Source organism: Chenopodium quinoa, unplaced genomic scaffold, assembly GCF_001683475.1.
Source record: "Chenopodium quinoa cultivar QQ74 unplaced genomic scaffold, ASM168347v1, whole genome shotgun sequence".
NCBI lineage: Eukaryota > Viridiplantae > Streptophyta > Magnoliopsida > Caryophyllales > Amaranthaceae > Chenopodium > Chenopodium quinoa.
Genome location: NW_018743510.1, coordinates 3,220,718 through 3,243,466, shown reverse-complemented (window position 1 = coordinate 3,243,466; position 22,749 = coordinate 3,220,718). Strand labels below are relative to the sequence as shown.

The 22,749-nt window shown below is 36.3% G+C and overlaps 1 pseudogene; it reads left to right on the top strand.

Moving 5' to 3' along the window:
• Nucleotides 1-392: 392 nt before the first annotated feature.
• On the top strand, nt 393-3,579 carry LOC110739734 (annotated as a pseudogene).
• The last annotated feature ends 19,170 nt before the right edge of the window (nt 3,580-22,749 follow it).

Genomic DNA, 22,749 nt, shown 5'->3' with positions numbered 1-22,749 from the left:
AACAGGTATCATCATCAGAGACAATACCAGTTTCCTTATAGCAACTCGCACCTTCAACCTTAGCAACACCTCTGTTTTCGTTGTAGAAGCTACAACTCTCCAAAAGGCATTCTTCTTGCTCTTCAGCACGAGATTCAACATTTGGTCATTGAAGGGGATAATCACCTAGTAATCATCGCAATTAAAGGAGTTTGGTCTGTTTAGTGGCAAATCGGTCACATCATCGTCGACATCCTCAATCTTCTACAAAGGTTTCAATTATGGGAAATTTAACCACGTTTACAGAGAGGCAAACAGAACAACAGATTGGATCACGAAGGTAGGTCTTCTTATTAGTGATAATATGTACATTACTCTTTGTACATCCTCATTTTTGTACCCTATTATTTCCTCTAATGCGTTAAAAATTCTCCTCGTAAGGAGGGATTTCTAGCGTTTTCCTTATTTTTCTTACCTCTTTTTTTTTTGAAAAATAATAATAATAATTGGCCTCAATTAAAATACAAGAACCCTGAAAAACCCTGGCCCAAAAATAAAAAACCCTAGTCTCGAAACCTTACTCCAACATATGATCACATTCACCTCAACTCATTTCAAACCCTAAACTCCACATTTCTCCCTTAACTCTCTCTCTTTCGAAAATGTCTTCCGCCGCCGCCGCCGCCGCCGCCGCACGGCCATTGGTCACCATCCAAACCATCGACCCCGACATGTCCACCGACTCAACCCCCAACGTCCCCCTCCCCGACGTCATCAAATCCCCTATTCGTCCCGACGTCATCAAATCCCCTATTCGTCCCGACGTCGTCACCTTCGTCCACTCCAACATCTCCAACAACTCCCGTCAACCTTACGCCGTTTCCCGCAAAGCAGGCCACCAAACCTCCGCCGAGTCCTGGGGCACGGGCCGTGCTGTTTCCCGTATCCCTCGTGTGCCTGGTGGTGGTACCCACCGTGCCGGTCAAGGAGCCTTCGGCAACATGTGTCGTGGTGGTCGTATGTTTGCTCCTACTAGAATTTGGCGAAAATGGCATCGGAAGATTAATTTTAATCAGAAGAGGTACGCTGTTGTTTCCGCCATTGCTGCTACTGCTGTTCCTTCTCTTGTTCTTGCTAGTGGGCATACGATGGAGACTGTTCCCGAGCTTCCGCTTGTTGTGTCGGACGCAATTGAGGGTGTTGAGAAGACTAAGTCTGCGTTGAAGGTGTTGAAGTCGATTGGTGCGATTGCGGATGTGGAGAAGGCCAAGGATTCGAATGCGATTCGTGCCGGGAAAGGGAAGATGAGGAACAGAAGGTATGTTTCACGAAAAGGGCCGCTTATCGTGTACTCAACCGAGGTTCCAAGCTGGTTAAGGCGTTTAGGAACATTCCTGGGGTGGAGATTTGTCATGTTGATAGATTGTATTTGTTGAAGCTTGCTCCTGGAGGGCATTTGGGTAGGTTTGTGATATGGACTAAGGATGCTTTCGAGAAACTCGATTCGATTTACGGGTCGTTTGATAAGGCCTCTGAGAAGAAGAATAAGAGCCTGTTGCCAAGGGCTAAGATGTTGAATGGTGATCTTGCTAGGCTTATTAATTCTGATGAGATTCAGTCCGTTGTTCGACGGATTAAGAAGGATTATGTTTGTTCTCCAATGAAGAAGAATCCATTGAAGAATCTCAATGTTATGCTGAAATTGAACCCTTATGCTAAGACTGCTAGAAGAATGGCTTTGTTGGCTGAGAAGCAAAGGTCTGAATATAAGGAAACCAAGCTTCAGAAGAAGAGAAAGGTTCTTTCTAAGGTATATTTCTTTTACTCATTACTGTTTTTGCTCGTTTTCGAGGTTAATTTATTTGTGGGAATTATGAATTGATTATGTTTGTGCAATGATGGAATGGTGCACATTTAATTTGCTTATATGGATTTCTTTGGGTTATTATTATTCAACTTTAAAGAGTGATATGATTAATATTGTGTTCTGCTTGTTATGATAATGATAATGTCATTGTGTGATTTATGCACCAACAGACTGTACTGTTTTGGATACTATGGAAGTGATGGAAAATAAGAGAATGCTCAAACTGATGAAAATTAGATTTATTGGACTCCTCGTTTTCGAACTCTGGAAGTATATTGATGTAGTCATGGTTTATTGTGATACTTTCTGTAGTTGAACATTACGGCATAAAGTTTCTTAGATGCAGAATTATCATATTCTTGTGATACTTGGAAGGCTCCCCTGCCCGTGCTCACTCATGAATCTATGCATGATTTATGAACATAGTGAGAGTAACGCTAATTTTTGTATAATAAGACAAACCTAGTTGGTTTAGCTTTGATCTAATTTGGAGTTTTGGACCTAATTGTTATGTTTGTTTTGATTCATTTTATGCATTGTAATGAGAAATAAGATTTTATTGTTATGTTTTACTTTTGGTTCTTTTACATGTCATTGGCACCTTGGCTGACAAAATGGCAATACATGAGGTAATCACTCCGCTGAATTCCATTCCAAATACGAGAGACATATTTGGGCCTACAGCATTCTCCAAGTGATCTTGTTATCATCATTCTTTGCTTAAGCAAACACATACTTGATTTTATGCTAACATCAAACAATGTCATGAACTAAGTTACACTCTAAACTAGATTATATAGTTAGTCTAGGTGCTTGGGTAATTAGACTGATACAATATGAATTCTAATGTATACAGACTTTAGAAATATGTGATGACTATCTTTTTTCCTTTACTCAAATGTGATGTGAAGCAAGTTTTACATTATTGAGTGTAAGTGTTAGCTAACTGCAATTCATTCTTTTAGGTAAATTAGTTTGAGTAGTGTACTTTTGTGAATTTTAATGCCTTTGGATATAATAATTGCTCCTTAACTTTAAAAAAAATTCTCAATAAATTTAATATGTCTTGATCGAGTTGTAGCGAGCTATTGTGTATAATATCCAATATATTATTATTTCATAAAATACATTCTATCATAAATTATGTGTAAATGTATTGCTGTTGCCCTATTTTACTCGCTGCTGCTTTATTTCCATATTGTTTTTGCTGCTGGTTTTTGTTTTATGGCTGTATTACTGTTGTATTATTGCTGCTGTAATGCTGTCTTGAATATTTGTGTAACTGCTAATTGTGCTGTGTACTTGCTGAATGTTAAACAGGAGGAGCTTACTGCCATCAAGGCCTCCGGAAGTTCTTTCTACAAGACCATGATTTCAGATTCTGACTACACCGAGTTTGAGAACTTCACAAAATGGCTTGGGGGTTTCTCAGTTATTTTGCTTTCTAGATCCAAGTTTAAGTTAGAGATATTTGATTTAAGGTTTAATCTGCCTATGTTTTGGATTTTGAAGATATTAAGACTTGAAAGTTATCACCCCTACTCCTGATATTTTAAATTTGGGCCTATAGATGTTGTAGTTGGAAGGCTCTTTGTTGAGAATTTACCGTCTTTGGTTTTTGTTGCTCTAGTTCTTGTATCGATTTTCATACCTTATGTCTTGTTGACTGGGTTTTCTATTTTCTTTCACCATGCCCTCATAATGAATACATAGTTTCAGTTTTACTCTACAAATCATCTGCAACCAGGTCATTCAAGTTGAATTTTAGATTGGTCTAAACTTGAGATCTGAAGTTGCGAAGAAGATTATTGGGGTCAACAAAGTAGATGCTGAGAATGGACTCTAATGGTTTATAACAAAAATAGCAGAAATGCAATTAGTAGCATATAAGTTCTCGGCATCATGGAAAATTTGTACAGTAGAGATAGACACAAGCACTGGCGGATCCACGTGTGACCTGGGGGGCACATGCTACCCCCGAAAAAAAAAATATATATATATGTTTACAATCATGACTCCTGCAAAATATAGTATAAAGATTAATAAATGCTTACCTTAAATGATGATCGAAGCTGCTTCAGCGTTAACTAAGCAAGTGGATAAATCAATCTATGCAGTTGGGTTCGAATCTCCTTCCATGCTTTTTATTTTTTGTGGTTCATTTCTATCTATGTCTTTGTTTGTTTTTTATTTTTTCGAAAACTATCATTACTTTATTATTTTTTAAATACTTTCCACTTTTTTGACATTTATGTTCAATCAAATAGATTAGATAAAAACAACTCCCGGTTCATTTCTATGTCTTTGTTTGTTTCTTTATTTTTTAATCTCCAAATTCCTTTCCTCTTTCTTGACAATTATTATACGAAGTATATTAGATAAAAGTGACTTCCATCAAAGATTGATTCTTCCCCAAATTAATTCTCACTTTTTTTGTCATTTACGTTAAATTCAAATAAATTAGATAAAAATAACTCCTATAAAAAGATGGTTAAGAACAATTATTAGTATAGACTATATATATATATAGATAATTTGTCCGTGAAGAAAATTAGTCATATCTTATTAATTTGACTAATTTTATTTGTTTGTAATACGAAGTATTTTGATATATGTTGTATATAATTTATCCATGATAATAACTCGTGCAAGATCAATGGATTTATAAAAATTTGATGGTATTTTTTTTATACTAAATCAAAATATATTATGCGAAAAATTTAACTTGATGTATTATTATCAACTTAAATTTAGTTTGAGGTTCAAGTTAGTAGGTGTATATATTTTTTTTCCTATCATTTGGTGCTACCCTTGGTTTTGGTTCTTGGATCCGTCACTGAACACAAGTAGGTTCAAAAAGGAAAATAAATGTATTACTTATATTTTCCCCTTTGAGCCAACTCAACTCCATATTGACCTATGATATTTTCCCCTTTAAATGATCACTTATCTCTTCACACTTGATTAGATTTTGTATCAATTTCGTTTGGCAAATTACCATCTTACTGTAGATTTTCATCACTTGGGACTACTCTATTATAGTAATTTTGTTCTGCAGGAATGCCAAAAAGAAAAGTATGAATACAGTACTTCAACTTTGGTATAAATTTGATTTTGGTCTATTTTTACAAGTGATTGAATTTGGCCCCTCAATCACCAATGAGTCATCATTTCTGGCGGCTAGTAAAATCACTCATCATAGTTTGGGGACCTATCTATATTTAATTGCTGACTAGACAAAAGTTTAGGGATTTTGCATTTTTTTTATTCAATTTCGGTTGACTGACCAAAGTTTAGGGATTTTGCTTTTTTTTTTTTTAAGGAAAATTGGCTTAAAATAATACCAACTATCAACGGTGTGTGCAAAATAATACGAACTCAACTATTTGCTATTAACGGTACCACCTTTTGTACTATATATGCAAAATAGTACTCTGGTTACAAAAAGTATTTCGAGCTGAAATACTCCGTCTATATTTATTATAATTTTATTAATTTTATGTTTTCTTTTCAAAACACATACTTCCTCCGTTTCTTTTTAGTTGACACGTATCTTTAGTCACGTTTGCCAATGCACAAATTCAACCGTTAATATCTTTAATTACCGATAAGCAAAAATTATAAAAAGTTGATACTTTGAAAATATACAGGAAAAATTCATGGGAATAATCCCACCTTTGGGCCGTTCGTTTTTAATAATCCCACCTTTGGATTATTTTTAAATAATCTCACCTTTACCCTTCATTCTTTTTTAATGATCCCAATCGGTCATGTAACCTGTTATAACAGGTAACATGACACGTGGCGGCTTGTGATTGGTAAAAAAAAAAATGAAAAAAATTAATTTTTTAAATTTTTTTCATTTCCCTTTCCTCTTCTTCCCTCCATAACCACCAGAGCAGATCAATTGCGACCACCACCAACATGACCCCCACAACCAGCCCCACCACCAACATGACCCCTACAACCCACCACAAGCAACCACCCTCCCTCAACCCACCACCAGTAACTCCCCTTAACCCACCAGCAGAGGCGCCCCCTTCAACACACCACCAATATGACTAACAACTAGCCTACCCACCACCAACAATCCACAATCGGCCACCTCCTCCGTCGAAAACCTTCCCACCCACCTGAAAACTCCAAAGTAAATCACCCACCCCCTAAAGAACCCTCCACCACCGCAACCCACACCAACAAAACCCTCCATCAATAGCGACCTACACCAACAGAACCCTCCCCACCGGCGACGGCTGCTGCTATTCCCCTTCCCCCCTGCGCGAGACTTGGGAGGAGAGAGAAATCTGGGTGGAGAAAGGAGAGAGAAATCGGGGCAGGGTAAGGGAGGCCGAAATCAGGGCGAGGGAAGGGGAAGGAGGTCGGAATCAGGGCGGGGAAGGGGGGGAGGCTGGAATCGTTGGTGGTTTAGGGGAGGGGTTGGCTGGGTTTTCGGGGGAGGTTCTAGGGTGTTGGTGGTTTAGGGGAGGGGGTTAAGAGACGCCGGCGTTGGGTGGTTGGAATCGGGGCGGGGGAAGGGGGGGAGGCTAGTGAGGTGGTTTTGGGGTTCGGGTCTGGTGGGATGGTGATTCTAGGGTTTGGGTTTGGGTGGTGGTGGGATGGTGGTGGCTGAATTGGGTTTGGGTTTTTTAATTTTTTTTTCCCAATTAAGTAACGACACGTGTAAATTAATAAAATAAAAAAAAAATTTACCTACTCAACCAGTTTCAGGTAAAATAGGACCATTAAAAAAGAATGGGGGATAAAGGTGGGATTGTTTAAAAATAATCCAAAGGTGGGATTATTAAAAACGAACGGCCCAAAGGTGGGATTATTCCCATGAATTTTTCCAAATATATATTGTGACGAATCTAACAAGACACACATGACTATATTTTTCATTACATATAAATCACATACTCTGGTCAAAGGGAAGATTGTGAATAGTGTTAAAGTTAAAACATGTCAACTAATAAAAAACGGAGGTAGTAATATGTTTACAATTTCCTTTATAATCCAGAGTAATAATGCCCCACCTCTTTGTTAGATTTTTTTTTTTTGAATTGTCAATATGTGTTTAAATATTTTTTTTTTCAAAATACCAATAGTAATTTCTACTATCACACAATAGTATATAGGGTATTTAAATGCATTATTATGTTGATATAATTAGTTTCAAAAGTTGTTTCAAAAATCCTAAATTTCCCCACATTCACCGACCAAAATAATGTGGGGAAATTTTTGGGTTTTTTAAACAATTTTTGAAACTAATTATATCAAAATAATAATGCATTTAAATACCCTATTTACTATTGTGTGGTAGTAAAAATTACTACAGGTATTTTCAAAAAAAAAAATTTAAATACATATTGACAATTGAAAAAAAAAAAAATCCTAACAAAGGGGTGGGGTATTATTAATTTGGATTGTACTTTTGAAAAGAAAACATAAATTTAATAACAAAAAAAAATAATAATAAATATAGACGAAATATTCCTCGCGATGCTTTTTCGGTGAACGACATACTATTTTGCACATATATAGTACAAAAGGTGGTACCGCTAATAACAAATAGTAAAGTTCGTATTATTTTGCACACAGTTGATAGTTGGTATTATTTTAAGCCAATTTTCCTTTTTTTAATCATTCCAAGCTTAATTATATTTTACTAGTTAGTGCCCGTGCAATGCACAATAGTAATAATTTTTTTCCCATAATTTATTTGTGATATAATATAAAAATGAGTCAACTCGTGTGAAATAAACAAATGCAATGTTATTCCATTATTGTTGATTAGTTGTGTTGAATATATTTAAAAGTAATAGTATACATTATATTCCATTAATGATGCATGTTAATTCCAATAAAACTATAAAATGTACTTCAACAAAAAAAAAAACCTTAACTTAAAGCTGAGATCATATATTGTTTTAAAGGGAAATTATTAATAATAGCTTGACATGTGTCCAAAATGATATAAACATATTCTGTTTTAGTAATGGTTAATAGATTTAATTACCCACATTATTAATAATAACATTATGTTTCTTTCTCCTCAACTTATTCCCCTCCCCATTTTTAAAGCTCCACCACCAGACATAGCCAACTCACTTCCACCAACACCATCCACCCTCTCGCACCGAAAACAACCTAAAACCCCATCAAAACCACCAAATTCCCCACCACTCCCACTAAACCTGGGCACGGGCCGGGTTGGCCCGCGTGCCGCCCGGTACGGCCCGCCGTTCGGCGCAGCCCGAATTCAAGCACGACACGGCACGAATTTCAACTCCCGTGCCACGGGCCGTGCCACGGACACGGTTGAGAATTCCCAGGCATGGCCCGGCACGAGCACGGCCATGGCCCGCCGTGCTGGCCCGTCGTGCCGGCCCGCAGGCACGGCTCGAAACGGCCCGCGGGCCAACGGTAATGTTACCGTTTATTCTAGCTCCTTAATAAGCCAAAAAAACGGCTAAAAAACGGCTAGTTTTTTGCCAATTTGCTCCCCAAAAATTCTATAAATACTCACCTCCATTTCATTCCCAAATCACAAAATCACAATCTCTTCTTCTTATCTCTTATATTCTCTAAATCTCTAATAATCCTTATTTTCTTAAATTCTCTAATTATTCTCTTAAATTCTCTAATTATTTTCCTAATATCGGAAAAAATTAAAAAGTTCGTAATCGTAATTAGTGGAGCGTTGAAGCACGGTTGTAAGATCTAAACTAATCTTAAATTTATTACTGTTTTATTGTTATTATTAGAATAATCTTGTTTAATTATTATTGTTGTTAATTGTTATTGTTGTTGTTATAATTGTTGTTATTAATTATTATTATTGTTACAATTGTTGTTATTATTTATTTTTGTTGTTATTGTTATTGTTATAGTTGTTGTTATTAATTATTATTATTGATATTTTTATTGTTAAAATTGTTGTTATTAATTAGTATTATTATAGTTAACCACTTTTTATTAAAAAATTAATTGTTAATTATGGCATCGAACAACCCATCATCTAGGTCTAGGGGGAAAGGCCGACTTATCCGTAGTAGTAGTTCTAGGGAACCACCAAATACAACGAGCCCCCAAATTACGAGTCAAACCAATGACCCCATTTACTTCCCCCCGGGCTATGAGCCATATAATACGTCGGGATTTCCAGCACCACCACTAAACCAATTTCCACTACCACCATACCAATTTCCACCTAATTATATCGGTGATCAACAAAACTATTGTTCTAGCCAAGGTAGCCAAGAAAGTACCCGAATTCCCTCCGGTTCTACCCCTTCTACTGCCACTCCCACTAGACCCACTACTAACCATCACACACATCATGAATGGTTAACCGAAACTGAGATGCTACTTTTGAAAAACCGAAGGAGTGAGGTATGGCGTTATTTTGTCCTAAGTAAAGATGGTGAACAATGGGTAAAATGTAAAACATGTAATAGTGTATTCACGGCAGTTACCAAAAACGGGACGGGACACTTATCTAGACACATGAAAGCTTGTGCAAAACCAGCTAGTGATCCAAGCCAGCCCAAAATTTCCCAATTCCATCCATACGGCTTTACATACAACTATGAGAGGGATAGGGATGAACTAGGAAAAATGATAGTACACGCCGAACAACCTTTTCTTTTCTCGGAAAGTGACGCATTCAACACCTACATTAACAAAGCACTACAACCCCAACATAAAAGAATCTCTAGGAAAACCGTTCGTTCCGCCGCAATGAAAAATTTCCTAGAGTACAAAGTCCGGTTACAAGCCGAATTGAGTAACCTTAACTGTAGAGTATCTTTAACAGCCGATTCTTGGGATAGTGGTTATAAATATCACTATTTATGTGTGACTTGCCATTGGGTAGATGATCAATGGATGTTACAAAAAAGAATAATACATTTCAAAATGCTGGAATACCCACACACCGGCATTAACATTGCTCACCATTTAATGCAAGCAATAGACGAATACAACCTTCGAGATATAATTATGTCTATGACTTTTGATAATGCAACCTCTATGACATACACAGCTAATCTTATCAAACAAAACTTAACCGATGTACTATTAGACGGTGAAGCTCTTCATACTAGATGTGTTTGCCATGTACTTAACTTGTGTGTACAGGATGGAGTTCGGGCAATTGGCCCATACTACAGCAAAATCAGAGATGCTATTATGTCTATTAATAGCTCTAACATGAGATACCAAGAATGGAAGAGTTTTCTAAAACAACAAAAGATAAGGGTAATAAAAATTAGAACCGATTGCCCAACTAGGTGGAATTCCACCTATGACATGTTAACAAAGGCAATTGAGTACAAGGGCCTGTTAACATTATTTTGCAACCAAAAATTTCCACAAAATGCTTTGTATGATGATGATTGGAATAACTGTGAAAGATATATGCAATTTTTACAGTTATTATATAACATGACGTATTGTTTTTCTACTGTTTACAATCCTTGTGCTCAAAACTTTCTTTCTAATGCATGCTTACTCGCCCAACTTTTCGCTGATCATCGCCATCAAAGTGATTATGATCAGTATCTTCCAGCAATGGAAAAAAAGTGGCGTAAATATTATAGTGAGATTCCTTTGATTTATATTTTTGCTTCCATATTAGATCCTAGGCAAAAGTATGAAAACACATTTATGTTAGTTGACATTTACTTTCAATGCATGTTTCTTGACGATGATGTAGAAAACTATAAGACTAATGTGAAGGATCAGTTTTTTGCTTTATATAGAGTCTATGAAGCCAAATATGGCACCGTTCCTCGCTCAGGGCCTTCCCAACCATCCAAAAACGTAAGTAAGAAGGCCAAACTTTTATTTTCACAAGCTACTAACTTGATTTCAAGGTTTTCAGGTGATTCAACAATCAGGAGAACGCAAAGCGACGTCTCGGAGTTGCAGATGTACCTGAGTTACGACTTCACCAAAGGCATGGACGACGATGAGATAAACAACCTCGACCTCCTTGCATGGTGGAAACAACAAAGCTCGAAGCATCCAACTTTGGCGGCAATGGCACGAGACATTCTTGCTATCCAAGTTTCCTCCGTCGCCTCCGAACGAGCTTTCAGCGCATCCGGAAGGGTTTTAGACGATAGAAGAACAAGTCTAAAACCCGAAACACTAGAAATGTGCGTGTGTTTCAAAGCTTGGTTGGATGCGGAAAATCGCTCACAAGACCGTTCTTACGACCACAACGACAACGAAGAAGGAACCTCCACTTCCGGTTCGGGTTCGACTAGTTCCCAATCTATGCAACTAGCCGATGACCTTGAAGGCGAAGGCGAAGGCGAAGACGAAGACGAAGACGAGCAAGAAGAAGGAGAAGAAGAATAGACAATTATTGTATATTGTACGATTTTAAAAATATCAATTTTATCATTTTCCAATTTTTATTTAATACCATCATTGTATGATTTTTATCATTGTTATCATTGTACAATTTTCTCAAATCAAGTAATAATAATATAAAGTACGCATTATTCACATCCAAAGTCCAATTTGCCTTTTTTTCCCGTTTTGTTACAATTTGTAAATTCATATTAAAAATAAATAAAATTATACCAATTACTAATAAATCATAAACATTAAATTTTAAAGTAATAGTATAAAGTAAATATATAAATATAAATATTGAATATACAAATTATAAAACATAAATATTCAACTTATAATTATAAAATTCATAACTTAATAACTTATAACTTATAATTTATAAACTTATAAGTTATAACCTTATAAAACTTGTAATTATAATTTTATAACTTATATACATTATAAACTTATTAATTTATAATGTTGTCATATATATAAAAAAAAAAAAAAAAATTATTTGAAAACTGCACCAGCCCGCAGGCCGGCACGTGGCCGGCACGGCACGAGCCCGCCAGGCACGAGGGCCGTGCCGTGCCGTGGGCTGGCCTGTGAAAATGGCCGGCACGACACATCACGAAATCCTGGGCCCGCCGACACGACCGGCACGGCACGAACCAGCCCGTGGCCCGCCAGGCACGGCCCGCGGCGGCACGGCCCGACACGGTGCCCAGGTCTGACTCCCACTGAAACCACCCAAAAACCCCACCACTCCCTATGAAAACCACCAAAAACCCCATTAACACCATCGACGAACCACAAACTCACCACTATCATCGAAAGACCACCAAAACCATCATCACTCCTATCGAAAACCACCAAAACCCCTACCACTCTCACAAAAAATCATCAAAATCATAATCAGTTGCACTGAGAAGACCAAAATCACCTACTCCAAAACCACTCTCACCGAAAACCACCACCTCTAGACTTACAAGCCTTAAAACCTATTGCGCCAAGCATTCTATTCTCCAAACTTCAAGGTAGTGGTCGTGAAATTGACAAGGGTTAATCCTTCAATTTTTTTTCTTAAATTCAAAACTAAATTGTTTTGATTTATTTTTTTGTGTTAAAATTGACTAGCTTTCTTAGATTTATTGTGAATTTTGTTTGTTTATTTTTTCTTTTTCATAAGGAGATATGAAGATCATGATGGGATGTGTGTAGAGAGTTATTTGTTTTTACTTTCTTAAAATTATTTTTATTATTAGATTATTTTTGGATTAATAATAAAAGAAAAATAAAAGAAGCCGTTATCTGGTGGAATTTTTGGCACCGGAAAACATTTATGTCATTTACGGCACCAAACCCCCAAAGTTTGTGATATTCATTGCTCTACTTAAAGTTCGTCCGATTCAGAGCATATCCAAGTAATATTTTGTGTTGTTCTAGCCAATTTTTCCTTTTTAAATATAAATACTGTATTCCAATACTACTTAATCGTTATATCAATCCCTAAGAAAAACAAAAAAATTATACTTCAATTTATATATTTAAAACTCATATAAAGCATGGTAAAAAATAATTAAATACCCAGATAAAAATTTGAAATTAATAAAATAAAAGAGGAAGAAAGTTCTTTTTGGTACACATGCACAAGCAAGAGGAAGGGAAAAGGATGGGCGACATGTTTTTGGGTGCTACCGTCGTAGCTGCATGAACATATATAAATAAACGGTATACACCAAAAGAAATCAGAAATATACTTCGTATATAACACTACTACAAAATTATGAATTTGTTTGATGATATTCAAACGATGTGACATTAGATTATGTGATTATAAATTACATTCAAAAACATATATTTGTTAGAATGTTATTACAAAAATCATAGTAAAAATATTTAATAAATATGTATGTTATTTTGTGCATACATGTTGCGTACTCGTACATTTATTAGCTTGTATTTTTGATTTATCTTTATAGTACACAAGAACCTAAAATTCATATATGTAAAAAATTGATATGTAAAAAAAAAATCGTTTTCATAAATTATGTAAAAAATCGATACATGAATAAAGCTCCCAATCAATGTACTTAAATGTGTTGACAACATCACATTTATCCATTATCCACCCATTCATGTTTCTCCTTTCAACAACTTAAATCCTTCATTTCGTTGGGTTTCGTAGTATCCGACACTACGCGGAATGAAACCCTCCCAAAATCGGCACACAAATTATAGTAACTAAACATGCATATTAACAATCACATAATTAATTAACAAAGAGAGAGAAAAACGATCTTACCCTTGATGTGTGCTATGCTTCTTTTAGAGCTCGAAATTGAAAGCGTAAAGCTCCGCAAATGCGCAAGCCTCCAACGGCTCTCACCCTCGAGACCCAACCCGAATGGCCCCTACCCCGAAGCTTAGTCGGGGCTAGACCAAAATGATACTAGAGTATTACGAACTTAAAGGATTTCTCACCTATTGGGAGATGCCTTATTGAGTTCAACTCAAGTGCCTAATCCCAACTCCTAAAGTTGGTATTTATAGGCAAAGACTCCCAAAAACTTCAATCATCTTTCCATGTGGGAGAAATGATAGAGTGAGAAAAGTAAGCAATTAATTTAATTCTAAATTAAATTAAATAGCAAGACAAATAATAAAACAACACTTGGCACACACATGGGAAGGGTTAGGTGAGGACCACAAGGGAGGACCACATGTCCCCTTTTTCCCCAAGCAAAAGCTCTCCCCCCTAAGCATGTGCCACGTAGCAACCCTTTGCCTTGGGTGACAAGGGTGCCATGTGGGCAGCCCTTGAGCTCACGGCTGGGCCAACAAGCATAGCAGGTCCGTAAGCTTGCTGTTGGGCGCTGCTCGCTTATGGGCTGCCCTTGTGGCCAATGGCTAAATGAGGCCTAGCTAGCTAGCACTGCTAGCACGCATGCTAGCTGGGCCAGCTCGCACAACCCCACGTCACTCGACCAGCTTGCTGCTCGGCCTGTGCAAGGGCTTGTGCGGCGATAGCACGCTCAGCCCCATATGCCCCTGCCAGCACCATGTTGAGCCTATGCTAGGGCTTAGGCTGCGGTTTAGCCTTGCCTCCATTAGAGTGGTGCGGAAAGTCCTTATGCTAGCCTAGTATGTCAGGTCGTTTAATTATTTTACGTCTCGTCGATTCCTAGAATCGTCTCGACTAACAACGCTCGATTTCCGACGCTCTAAGCTCGAAATCCGACGTCTATGTTCGTAATACTCTAATGACTCATTTAATCCTTCGGATTAATTCGTCGTTTTGGTTCGGTTACTTGATTGGGTGTGACCCGAAGGGTTTAGTCAAAATTAAGCTGTAATATTAATTATTCATCAATATTACTGATCGGAAGCGGCCTCCAGCTAGGCATTCCAATCACTTGAACTCACTATATAATTAGCTTTCTAATAATTCCAAACCCTCTAACGAAATAATACACTTGTTCGAAGGAAACCATTCCTTTCCATCTCCCACTTATCCTTCCAGAAAAGTGCGTTGTTAGTGTATAACCTATTTCCTATGTCACTTAACGTCTCTTCATGAACTATAAGGTAAGATTCTTCATCATCCTTATTACGTCCAGAAGTGTTTCTCGATTTCCGAGCTCGACTGTCAATAAGCAGATGATTTCTATAATCCATCTGAGCACGGCCATGCATTTTAACTGTCTCGCTCTTCGAGAAGCCTTGTAAACAACAAAGACATGTTCCCTATTGTTAATAGGGGGACATTCCCAGTCTTGCATTACTAAGAGGACATAGCTGCCCGAGTGTTGCCGTTATAATCCCCTTTTACGGCAGACGTTTGACAACATCAAAACGAACTAGTACTCAAACAAAAGAACTTACAACACTCATGGTGGAGGAAAGAGGTTCCGATAACCATAATGAGCGATATACTTATGACGATTGTTAAATCTCTTAAAGTATTCTCATAGGTCGATCCGGTATAGTTCAAAACCATACCTATGCAAATGATTTATGACAATTTTTTCCTTGTGGTGCTATAAATCATACTTCACACTAATCTCATGCGGTCATTAGTCGTCCAACTTTCAAATGACCTCGATTAGGGATAATTTCGATATGATATTCAATGCTCACTTAATAGGTGTTTCTTTATCCAAGGCATGGCCTTGATACCCTATTTTGAATATTCTCAAATCGAATGGAATCATTATTTAATTCTAAACCACAATTAAATAGTTTGTGGAATTTATTAGTAAAAATTTTATTCCACTATGAAACTTTTCAACGTTTCATCTTATGATAAATGGTTTTCCCCTAATGTTTTAAGAGTAATACTCTTGACAAAACATTTATAGAAATCATACCCATATGTAATATGCTTGATTTATTTTATGCAATTGTGAATGCTGTGGTTCACTTATTGCATAGGTTTAATTATGATTACTTTGCAAAACTTAGCATCTTCATTATCAAAACTCTCATAATAAGATGATAAGATTTGAGAGTGTTATGGATTATATGCGATTTAGGATTTATTGTCCAAGTGATGGCTCCCACTCATTTTCATGATTTGAGATCTTCAACTTGACAACCTATAATCATCATTCAACAACGAACTATCCATTGAACAACTATCTTATTATTGCCTTTAAGGCAACAATATTCTCAACATATACTTTAGCAGATTTCCTAATGATGCTTTGCTTGGATTTTACTCCAACTGGCTCACAATGATTTGCATATTCTAATCATTTGTGATTATGGAAATTACCTTAAATTTCCGCACAATATACATGGACATAAGTTCATGTTTCCATTCTCAAGCCACGACGCGTTTTAACCTCGTGCTTATAAATGACTTCCTTGTTAAGGATCTGATCCTTTCTAAGGTTGTGCTCGCAACATCAATATTCAAATTATATTTGTTTCTATGGATCAAGAATTCATACTTTTGCTTAACCAAGTAATTTGGATGTTCTTGATCATAATCAAACGATCCATTACTTAGATTCAAGTCGATTGGTATTTTATACTTGTCATACTCTAAGCATGCAGGTCATGTGACGATTCCATATCGTAGCATACATGATGGATTCAATTACTGAAATATTCCCAATTTCATCCCATACATGTGAATTTTAGCTCATCTAGTTTCACTGAGTCTTGCTAAACTGTGTGCTATATGATACGATTGAAAGTCTCTAGTAGAGTCTTTCTTGTTTGACTTAGTATTAGACTAGCTTATACTTAGTCCAAACATTTACTTAGTTTTATTCATATGGGTCGAAAGCCTTTCAAAGTCCTTCATGTTTAACACGGTAAATTCATTTACTTGTTTAAACATTTTATTAAGTCTATACAATAGATCTTAATTCCCAATATGTACTAAGTATCGCCTTTAGCTTGGTCCATTGTCGAAAATACTTTTAAATCTAAGCATTTAGCATTTGATAGTCATTTCACAACAGAGTTCGTAACTTCTTGTTGGACCTTTACATGATTGAATTTTGCTCCCACTAAACTTCTTTATTCAAAGAATTCCATGTTTCTCAACAAGCCAAACCTTATATTAACTTTATGAGAAAATACGTTCCAATTCCTACATGCAATGCTTCCCTTAATCTAGCAATGGATTACTTGAGCTTGCTTTCAAATATAACATTATTTAGATTTACACAACCCTTAGACTATTTCCATAGTCTCTTCCAAAATCTATTTTAGGAAGGCGGTTTTGGTAACTATTTTTCCATATTTCATATGCGCACTTTTGCTAGAATAATCACAAAAAGACTTCAGCATTCCGATTGGTGAATAGGTTTTTATTAAAATCAACGCCGTGAATTAATTGTATCCTTTTCAACTAATCTAGCTATGTATGCATATACATTTCCATATTTGTTAGTTTTCTCCTTTAAAACTTATTTGTAATTGATGGGTCTTTACCCTTTTGCAAATTAATCAAGTTCCAAACATGATTTTCAAACATGTAGTCTTTTTCGGGATTTATGGCCTCTAACCATTATTGGGAATTTGGATTTGTCGAAGCTAATTTACAAGACACTATTCCCTTACCATCCAATAGTAAATAGTATGCTTGTAAGTCTTAGGTTTATTTAATAGAAATTTATAGGATTCAATCCAAGCCTTTGGTGAATTCTTTATCTATACGGGGTAATTGCATCAAACCCTGAGTTTCAAGGTGCTTTTAAATCCCTTTGATTATATTGATCTTACTCCAACACTTCTAAAGTTTGTGAGTACTGAATTCTCATTTAAGGCACTTGTAAAGTCCTTGTGAGTACTTTATTCTCATTTAAGGCACTTGTAAAGTCCTTTGAGTATTCTTGATCAATCATTCTCATGAAGCCCTTCTAAAGTCTTCGGAAATTCTTAGTTTAAGTTTGTTGCTAATCTCGATAGTCATCGAGTTCATTTTCCTCTCACTTGTCGTTTTGGTAATGTGTTACTTTCCAGAAAGACACCACTTAGAGCAACAAATACTATGTTCTCAATTAGGTTGTGGAATTAATGCCCGTAGTCTCACTTGAATTCTTACAAAGAGACATGTATATTGTCTTTGGGTAAAAGTTCATTGTGAAACAAATAATTAGCTCCCACTTGAGCTATCTTAGCCTTTATTCTGCCACTTGGCTTCCACTGAGCCAATTAGCTCCCATGAGCTGGTGAGCTCCCAGTGAGGCTAAGAGCCTTAGACATATTCTTGAAAAGACGCTAGAAACTATTTCTATCCATAACTAAATATGGTTTCCTTTCTTAGATTTGACAATTTTGTTTAGTGTAACACTAGTCATTTGTGCAAATCTTTAAGAACTTTATAGGAAGGGATGTGATCCACCATCATTCGAGTCATTTCCAAATGGCATTGAGGTCTCCGTCAAGACATACTATATTCTTTAGGGAGATAATTATGAAATTCCAATTTCATAACTTTGATATGATCACTCTTGGCTCAAGCAAACATTGCTCGATCTAATCTAGACGTTTTGATATCTTGCCAAGTCGATTTTATACTTCACTGAACTTTTGAGCTACTCAAGATCCAGTTTGTTCACATTTGATGAATATACTCATATTCTTTCAAATTATTGTGAAAACGTTGAAGTAATGAAATTCTCTTTAGCTTTCGGAGTCAATTGTCTATACCAAGCACAATCGCTCCTTTCTTTTTCGATTTCAACAAGTAAGACTTGCTTGCCTTAGAACGATTCCGAATCGATCAACTATCAAGAGTCTATATAAATGAGCCTTGAGTGAGTTCTTGTCGATGTGACATTTGCTAAAGATGTTTGGAACACAAATCATGTCCATGACATGAACCTTGCGAGTTTTCATGTTAGAGAAATGTTTGTTTATAATCAAGCATCCTTGACTCATGGCTTAAACAAACATGTCGTTCAAATAAAACCAACAACTATTTCTCTTTTACTTTGAATGTGAGTCTTTCCGTGTGTAAACGAATCGTTTGCTGATTATGGAACACAATAACCATTATTTGTTTCAGCCTTAGCTTTAAAAGGTCTTTAAACAAAGCAGATGACCTTACAACTGATGTAGCACCACTTGCTTCATTCCAAGGTTGTAAGTCAATAACTTAGCTTAATTAACTGCATTTGTTTTGAGGTCACTTCGAAAGTGGAACTCTCAAGCAGTATCTGATACTTGTGAAGATAAGTTTCTAAGTTTAACCACGATAACATGAACTCTTAGGTAGAATTGGAATCTCAAATTCCTTTTCTAGGTTCCTTGTTTCCTATATTTCTTATCATACATCATCTCATAAGTTTTAATAACCATTTCTTTAAGTTTTTTAACTTTTATACTTTGTAAGGCATAATTAAGCATCTAATGCGCCGTAAAACAAAGTTCCATTTTTTCCTTTAATTCACACTTGAATTACTACATCAATTAGTCCTACTCATTAGTGTATGAAGCGAAAAGATATGTTGGTTGGCAACTATTGACAATTCGAGTTTTTCAACTCAATACTTCATGATCATCAAAATTACCTAGTATTTTGAATACATGATATCCAACCGTCCTTTCGGACTTAGTCATAAAAGTCAATTATGAGAAGTTGATTGTATTTTAGAAATGCCTTTCCTTTCCTTGAGAACCATTCTCAAAAGATTTCCTTTTACCAATCGTTGGAAACATTATAATTTTATTTAGAACTCTACAAATATAAGTGTAAAGTATTACCATTTATAAAGATAACATAATAAGCAATGAAATACATGCAAACAAGCAATTTCAATCTTATTAAGCGTTTTATCCACGCATTAAAAATTTGTCCCATTTAGGCGAGAATAAAACGATTCCAAGATCTCAAAAATCAGAAAGTGATTAAGCATGCTTTGGCTTGTCTTAACACTTAATATTTTAAGGTAAGAAATCTAATTGCTAATAGCTCTAAGCTACTCTTGGTTCGATAAAACATCGCATCTAATGCTTTCTTGACGTTTTATCTCAATTGCCACGACATCTAAGGACTCATTATTGATATCGTTGAGTCTAACCAAAACTAACGTGTATGCGATGCCTTGCTTTGGCAAGCCCACCAACATACCTTAATTCCCTAGAAAAGTAGTAATGATGTACTTTGGCACAACCCATTACTATTCTCATTAGTTCCGTAAGTGTCATTTTGGAATGGAAAATTTAACCCAATTTTCTTTGAGACTTAGGGTTTCTATGTTGATTGATTTAAGTGAACTAAGCTAATCATCACAACATTCGAAATACTAAACATGCATCTAACATCGCAATTATATAATCAAAATATATAAAGCATAATTCAAGATGCATTTGGCAACTAGCATGACCCCTTGAGTCTTCAAGTTTTCAAGGGTCTTCATCACATCATCTCGGCCTCATCTTCTAAGAATCGCCATCTTCGAGACATCGCCATTAATAATGCAACTACTAGTAAATACGACTAGGACTAATCTAAATATTAAGGTAAAAAAATACACAACGGTACGCAGACCGTATTTAGATTTACGAAAAATACATAACGGATCGCAATCCGTATTTACTTTCCTAACCAGGCCCCACTAGTTGCCATTTTCATAAAACCTGTGATAGAATATTCATTTCATTCATCCATTCACTATATGTGAATAGCCCATGCATTTTACAACATAAAACAAATAACAATGCGTAACACGCACAAACTAGTAACTAACTTAGGTGGTTAATCCAATTAACGCGCCTAATTAAACTAGTCAAAGTTGTTAACCGATTATGTGATTAAACGCAATAAAATTAGCTCAAGTAATTAACGAAGCTCCCGCTACATTCCACATCCAACTTAATTAAAATTAATCCAATTAATTTAATTAAGCCGGTATTCCCAAATTTTGCCAAAATTATTTTGCAAGTGCCGGAAAAAACCGAGGCCTAGCCTCATTTTAATAATTAAATAAAATAATTAAAATGGCAAAAATCACAAAATAGTAGCCCACCAACTGGCCGAGGGCCTAGCATCCAAGCCATGGGGCTAGGCTTGTTAGGCACCAAGGCCAAGGCTTGCGTGCGGGTGCTGGCTAGCCCAGCTAGCAGTGCATGCCATGCCTGCTGGCGCTGGCAGCGTATGGCTGGCCTGCTAGTGTTCGCAAGCCTCGCTGCCCAGCAACACTTGCGGGCAGGCTCTAGCATCCACGCAACAGCCCACATCACTGCACCAAGCTCGCACACACACACCACGAGTCGCGCATCGATGCACCAGCAGCCCCGCACACCTCAGCAACCACATGTGGGCTGCGCAAGCAGCCCGGCTGGCCAGGGAGTGCCCGAGATTTGTGTGCCTCGATTTGTGTGCTCTCGGGATTTTATCCCGATTTTTGTGTGATAATAAAATTAATTCTAAATTAATTTTAGAACCAATATTGAGCAAAAATGAAAATAAAACAAGTCCAACTTAAATAAATTCAATTTTAGTGCACAAACCAAAATTAATTCAATAACCATTCTTTAAATTATTTCTGGCTCAACTTGATGCTACAAAAATTGAGGGTTATTCTCACAATTAATTTAACCAAACATAAATTAATAATGAGATTTGACAAAATAAAAGGAGTTGGAAAAATAACCACAATCATCCAATGAAAAATTTCCAACACTAACATGTGTAAACTTGAAAAATTACATCTTCCAATATGAAGATTAATTAAATTTCAATCACAAGTATTGAACTTTTAAGACTTTAATCAACTCAAAAAATGATTAAATAAAAAATTAGTTCAACATGAAATCTAGAAGGTAAAGCTCCATCCAAACAAACAATTAAAGATTGGATCTTTAACACTTTAGAGGCTTCAAAAATAACAAATTCACCCTAAACATTCACACTCAAAGCAATTATTTTGCAAAAATGTGAAATTGCAAGTTTATGTTAAAAATGAGCCAACCAAATTAAGCACCTATTATAACTTTATAATCATGCTTAAAAAGGCTTATAATTGCAGTAGATTAATGATGTAACCATACACATAATCTAACATTAACATGCCATAATTAATCAAGGTTTAAAGATTTAAATTTTTCGTCAAAAACGAAAAGCCCCTCGAAAAACATGTTTTCGGGTGGATTTTGGCTTCTTGACAACCCTCTAACAAGATCAAAACTGATTTAGAACGGCGATTCCATCCAAAATTCACTACTTTTGGGTCGAAATCTTGGTTCTTGAGCCAAAATTAGCTTAAATACGAGATTAAAACTAATTAAAATGAGCTTCTAATCTAATTAGAAAGCAAAACCAGAAATTTAATTCCATTTAAGTCACCTTAATTAATTATTAGTTACAATAATAAAATGAGCGCAGCTCCGATACCGCTGTTGGGTTTCGTAGTGTCCGACACTACGCGGAATGAAACCCTCCCAAAATCCGCAAACTAATTATAGTAACTAAACATGAATATTAATAATCACATAATTAATTAACAAAGAGAGAGAAAAACGATCATACCCTTGATGCGTGCTTCGCTCCTTTTAGAGCTCGAACTTGAAAGCGTAAAGCTTTGCAAATGCGCAAGCCTCCAACGGCTCTCACCCTCGAGACCCGACCCGAACAGCCCCTACCCCGAAGCTTAGTCGGGGCTAGACTAAAATGATACTACAGTATTACGAATTTATAGGTTTTCTCACCTATTGGGAGATGCCTTATTGAGTTCAACTCAAGTGCCTAATCCCAACTCCTAAATTGGTATTTAGGCAAAGGCTTCCAAAAACTTCAATCATCTTTCCATGTGGGAGAAATGATAGAGTAAGAAAAGTAAGCAATTAATTTAATTCTAAATTAAATTAAATAGCAAGACAAATAATAAAACAACACTTGGCACACACATGGGAGGGGTTTGGTGAGGACCACAAGAGAGGACCACATGTCTCCTTGTTCCCCAAGCAAAAGCTCGCCCTTCTAAGCATGCGCCACGTGGCAACCCTTTGCCTTGGGTGACAAGGGTGCCATGTGGGCAGCCCTTGAGCTCACGGCTGGGCTAACAAGCACAATAGGCCCGCAAGCTTGCTGC